Genomic DNA, 6,821 nt, shown 5'->3' on the forward strand with positions numbered 1-6,821 from the left:
AGTTCCCCAGAACTTCCTCTTTCATCTCTCCACATCCTGACTCTGGACTTCTAAGATGAAAAGTGGTCTCTACTTCTCCTTTCTCATAATACAAGTGATCCGACTTGTGGCCTGGTCGCCTTACTTCCCTCCTATGTCTTATTTTTTTAATTTTACTTATTTATTTATTTGAGAGAGAATGAGATAGAGAGAGAGAGAGCATGAGAGGGGGGAGGGTCAGAGGGAGAAGCAGACTCCCTGCTGAGCAAGGAGCCCGATGCGGGACTCGATCCAGGGACTCCAGGATCATGACCTGAGCCGAAGGCAGTCGCTTAACCAACTGAGCCACCCAGGCGCCCACTTCCCTCCCATGTCTTACTTCACTGCAGATCCCATTGCCTCAGGATGCTTTTAATGGAGAAGCTAGAGTGACTCTGGGATGGACCTAATAAAAGGTCTCTAGTACTTCTATTCTATTCATATTATGAGTCTTTATGCAGGTCTACAGGAGGTAACTGAAGAGAGTTAAGGCCAGAGTCAGGGTTATAGGCTCTGTGAGCAGGGCTCCTGTAATGAATGCGCTACCTTTTAGCCACACAGGACCTGACACTGTAAAGGACCACACACTTGATTTAATGCTCTACTGTCACATTCCAACTGAAATTTTTCATAACCTTTTAACAAGGGGCCCTGTATTTTCATTTTGCACTGGGCTCTGCAAATTATGGAGCAGTCTTGCCTGTGAGAGTACACATCTAGAAAATCATTTCTAGTCAGCATATAAAATTTCAACAGGGCAAAGTTTTTGGTTTTGGGGTTTTGTTTTGTTCGAAATAAGGTGACATGTTGAAACTTACTGCTTGAGGAACAATGAAAATTTTGAAGGCAGTCAAGTTTGCGGTATAATTCACTATCTAAGACGTAATACCACATACTGGTTAAGAGCAGATGCCCTGGAGGCAAACGACCCCCTTTCCAATCTTAGCTTCATGGCTTACTGCTGCTCAGTTTTCTTGTCTGTGAAGGAGGGATAATAAAAGTGCCAGTCTTATGGAGTTGTTATGTATATAGTAGAAGCACACAGTCTATACATCTAATATATAGTATGGGTATATATTAATTGCTGCATAAATGCTGACTGTTCTAGAAGTTTATAACAAATGAGAAGGAGACCTCTTCAAAATGATCATGTCAATCCAATGTCATCAATGTTAGAATATTTGCTGCCCAGGAATGTCCATTTAAAATGACCCTATAAAAGCCAGCACGGTTTAAAAAAAAAAAAAAGAATTCTAATCTGGCCTTGCCTTTTACTCTCTGTGTGGTCTTTGAAAAGGCAACATAATTCGGTTTCCTCATTTGGAAAAGGGGAATAATAATTCTTACCCCATAAACCTCATAATGTCCGTTGTACAAATGAGATATTATGTGAAAACGCTATGGGCTAGGAATGCAAGAGGAGTTCAGGTAAACCAGGAGCACTCATCAGGAAATTCAAGAGGAAAAATAAAGGGTGGGAAGGACAATCAAAATATTAACTAAATCCAATGTTAGTAATCAGTCTAACATTTTCTGAGCAGTCACTCTGTAACAACACTGTGTGTGCATTAGTTCCTTTAGTATTTACTAGGATTCAATGCAGTGTAGACTGTTAATACCCCTAATTTTCAGATGAAAAAACTGAGGAGGAACAAAGTTTAAATAATCATCCACAATCACGTAGCTCATAAGCATCTGGGTTATAATTTGAAGTCTTATTTGTTTGATTCCTGACCAAGTCTCTGATTTTATTTTGTCCCTGTCATGGTAAAGAAGGAAATACGAGGTCAAAACATAAAATGACTATTGTTGGACATTTTTGACTCTAAATATGGCACTTTAATGTGTCTTGGCCTAATAAAAGTAAGTTTAAAACTAACACTAAGTTTAATTATTGGTTATTATATTTACTGGTTATCAAATTTAATTATCTGCCATCTAAATAGAATAGAACATTTTAGATAAGAAACCAGAAATGTTGAAAATGAGTAAGCAAAGTGTTTACAGGAAGGTTCTACTAGTGACATCTTTGAGCATGTTTGGAAGATACACTTCTTTCAACAGCATAAACAAGTCTGTGTGGAAAACAACCTGGTCTAAGGGTCACAGGGATCTTCAAGGAATCACAAGCAGGGAAATAAAAAGACAATTAATTCAATTCAAGGAACTTCTAATCCTGTAGGGGTGGTAAAAATATTATTACCTTACTATTAATATTGCAGCTCCAAAGAGGTTGAAAGGAATCAAGAAAATTATTGAGGAAGATATTCTGGTGTTGCTATATTGGATGGGCATACCCAGGGCTACCTGATTATTTTCCTGTCCAATTATGGTTTTACGTAATAAACTAAGAGAACAGCAAGACAGAAAACATAATAGAGAGTATATGTGCATTGCCTCTAAACTCTTCCAGCTTGCAGATTCTAGAAACAAATTTATTGACCAAATTTGCTTTACCAAGGAAAGTTGTCCATTCAAGATAGGCATGCAAGCTGAAGCAAAGCAATCTGTTTCCTCTTTACATAAAAATCCTTGTCATGTAAGAGTCACATTAGTAACGCAGATTTGTACAACAATGTTGCCAGCATTTTTTCTTTTATCATGCAATTGAGAAGAATGTGACGTGTTTATTATTTTGGGGCATAATTCAAAGAAATTGTTTTCTGCTGAATTAAAATATGTTACTTGTTAAAAGTATCTGGCGACAGCTGAAAAAGTTCTAAATTCTTTGAACTATTAATAGTTAATCTAGAAACATAGCAAAATCACCTTTTAATTTTCAGTTTATATTCAGATTCCAACAGCTAAATGATTTTTTAATGATATATGGTAAACTTAATCACAGGTGTTTCCCAACAAAAATAATGTTGTCTTGTTTCTTTGATATGAAATTTAAACATATGTGTGAAATATGGAGACAATTTTCCTTCTTAACAGTCACTAAGGCATAACCTGATTAAAAGAAGAGAATTTGCCTGAAATATTGAAATAATTTATTCATTTGTTAATTGACTATTCAACAACTCAGTCTTTTCCAGTCACATTTATTGTATTTTGTATAAGTTTGCTTGATTCTTGGAATATTTTGCATTATTTATGAAAACAAAACAAAACAAAAAAACAGCTAGTTAATTGTTTTGATGTACATATAAGCACTTGCAATTGGGTACTAATTAACCATTCCCCATCTCACGTTCCTTGTTTGCTCTAGTTTGTCATTTACCTTTGGAATAAGGAATAAGAAGTCAGTTTGCTTGGATCTCACTGAGCACTTTAATCATTGAATCGGGAGGTTTTCAAAATTCTCTAGAGTATGGGAAATATGTTCATTAAGAGAGCTAAGTGCTTTGTGAGTGCATTATAGGTTAAATTAAGGAAATTGCCTGCCCCACTAATAAAACATTTAGTGGTGTAATTCTCCTGTTTTAGTATCTTTACCTCTGCAACATACTCATTGATGCAATTATTAATTTTGAAATATGTTTTGTTCTGACTTACTATACTGCAAAACTAACACAATTTGATTTCACTGTTAGGCCAATATTGGAATATATGTAATGTAATGAAGAATTTTCAGGCTGTAGTAGTTCTGACAATTGCAATTAAACAACATAAAAAGTTAAGAAAATATTTCAAACACTGCCTTTTAAAAATATCCCCCACCCTGTACATATTATTTATGTGTCTATAAGTAGTATTTTTTTTTAAAGATTTTATTTATTTATTTGAAAGAGAGAGAATGAGAGACAGAGAGCATGAGAAGGAGGAAGGTCAGAGGGAGAAGCAGACTCCCTGCTGAGCAGGGAGCCCGATGCGGGACTCGATCCCGGGACTCCAGGATCATGACCTGAGCTGAAGGCAGTCGCTTAACCAACTGAGCCACCCAGGCGCCCTATAAGTAGTATTTTTTCATGTTTAAAACCCAACAACACTTACATTATTTAAAAGAAGAGCCCACTTCTCTAGAGGAGCACTGAGTAATGTATAAAATTATTGAATCATTATATCGCAAACCTGAAACTAACATTACACTTTATGTTAATTATACTTCAATTAAAACACAAGTAAAAGAGTTATTATTGCTGGTCAGAACTCCTAGTACGAGCTATTGGGTCAGGAGAAGTGCTTAGAAACCATCGTGTAGAGCTGCCTCATCCTGAGCACAAGGGCCTCAGGCTCAGTGGTTTGGAAGGACATGGATGGATGGAGAAGGCTGAATCTGGGAACATGGAGGAATGTTTTATGCACAACAGAGATGCCAAGATCCATGTTGAGGGAGGAAAGAGTGATATCTATCTATCTATCTATCATCTCTCAGTGTGGACTCCCTGTTGCTTCCTATTGGAAGAGGAGAAAACCACTCTCTGATCCATCCCCAGATTAGTGCCTAACATTGTCTCTTTTACTTAAAAAAAAAAGGAGAGAAAAAGAACAGCAAACGTGAGAAAAAGAATCCAACAATTTGACCCTCCATGATGCCTCTATCTTCAGGAGAAGGGTAGAACATATCAGGAGCTTCTCACCGCCAAAGGAATTCAAAGCACAAAAGCTTATGCCAAAGACGATGAACTCCAAACAAAACTCTATTTTGTTTGTACACTGTGACCATAAAGAAATGCACCAGCTTCATCAATTTGTTTTGCCACTGATAGGGCCTGTAATCCTCAAACTCCAAGCAAACTTTTTGAATAATAATGGCCCAATCCCTTTATTCTATCATTCCTTCCTACTGTACTCAACATCTTTTGAAGACCTGTGTGTATATCTATCAGGAACTGGAAATGGTGAAATGCTCATTTGTAGCAGAGATTAGAATATAGGGAAAATAAAAATGAACTATTTTTTTCAATGACACTAGAATCTTGAATGTTAAATACCAAGCTCCATGAGAAGAGAAAAAGAAGCAGAGATTAGGAAAGACTTCCACAAGCAATATCTGATACTTCTTTTCTCTCCTCATTTCTGTTCCTTCCTCATTAGTCAGACACTAATATTTCATTGCCTAGCTCATGTCATGCCTTTTTTTCAATAATGAATTCAACAGACATGTATTGATCACCTACTATGTTCAAAGTGATAGAGGAAATAAAAGGATAAATAGTTATAAAACCTGACCTCAAGGAACTTATGACCTTTTGAAACTCAGATCTTTTTAATATTCTCAATAAAGTCTAACTCTCTGTGGAATTTCTCTTGCTTGCTCTCCATATCACTTCAGCTATTCCACAATATATGCTTGTTATTATATGAATTTTTAGAAGAAAAATTTTTTATACTACTCTATTAATGATCTAGCACTTCCATAATCCCTGAAAAATCTCTCCTTTTCTTGAATGGCTAAGTCAAATATTTAATATGTGGTCTTAAAAATTTATATCATTATCTGGGCTTTGATTTTCTCATAGATGAAGCAAATTGGTGGGCTGAGTTGTAAATGGTAAATAAGAGATATAAGGGCTACTTCTCTCCATGCTTGAGTTCATGGTAAACATTATTTGTCAATCATGCTATTGCTTCTTCTGTACCCAAACTTATGCTTAGAAAATTTTTTTTAACAGAATGCTCCAGCAACTCCTTACAGATTAAAGATATCATTCATGGTACATCTTGGTTTGAATATAGGAGTTCTCATTTAAATATAAATTACCTGGTTCTACCACCTGCTAACTTCCTCTTAAAAATCTAGTACCAACTGAGAATTTGTTTTTTTTTTCTTTTGTATTTATTGTTTTTATTGAGGTAAAATTGGTATATAGCATTATATAAGTTTCAGGCATACAACATTATAATTTGATGTTTGTATACACTACAAAGTGATCACCACCCTAAGTCTAGTTATCATCCATCACCATTCAGTTGATCCCCTTCACCCATTTTGCCCATCACCACCACCTTCTCTGGTAACCACCAATCTGTTCTTTGTACCTATGAGTTTATTTTTGTGTTATTTTATTTGTTCCTTTGTTTTTTAGATTACACACATAGATAAAATAATACAGTTTGTCTTTCTCTGTATGACTTATTTCCCGTAACATAATACTCTCAAATCCATCCATGTTGTCACAAGTGGCTGAGTAGTATTCCATTGTATATATAGACCACATCTTCTTTATCAATCCATCTATTGATGGGCACTTAGGTGTTTCCATATCTTGGCTATTGTAAATAATGCTGCAATGAGCATAGGGGTACATATATACTTTTGAATTAGTGTTTTCATATTCTTTGGATAAATACCTGCCAGTGGAATAGTTGGATCATATGGTAGATTTTTTTCCCTAACATTTCCTGCCCTTTCATGTTTCCTTATTGTCCAGGTTTCTAGAAAACTCCTGGTTGTGAGTTTGACCACAGTGGATGCATTAGCTAGATTTGTTTATTCTGATTTTATTGGTTTTATTATGTCTGAAAATTATTATAAACTGCTTCAACTACTTTTTGAAAAATGTCAGCTTCTAAATAAGTGCATTGTTGTTTCAATGATTATTCTTTGTATGACCTTTATAATCTTATTCAAGGTTTATGGGGTATAAATTTCAACTTAAAGTAATCCAGACTATGTGTCAATCAATATATAGGGCTTGAAATTTTTACAATTCATTTTTGCAATGTGTGCATTTATGAGTAATGCAAGGGCGTTGTCTACCTTTGGTTATTATATAAGCCTTCTTTTAAATAGCAGAAAGAATTGTGTATACAGAACAAGGGACAAAAAGTTTCCAAATATTGTTCCCTAGAGAAATGAAATCCCAGCCTCTTAGATAATCTGTGGGAGGAGGGAATGCAGGAAAAATAATTCTAGA

Source organism: Mirounga angustirostris, unplaced genomic scaffold (assembly GCF_029215605.1).
Source record: "Mirounga angustirostris isolate CCGP_5_RB_7025 unplaced genomic scaffold, mMirAng1.0.hap1 SCAF_1, whole genome shotgun sequence".
NCBI lineage: Eukaryota > Metazoa > Chordata > Mammalia > Carnivora > Phocidae > Mirounga > Mirounga angustirostris.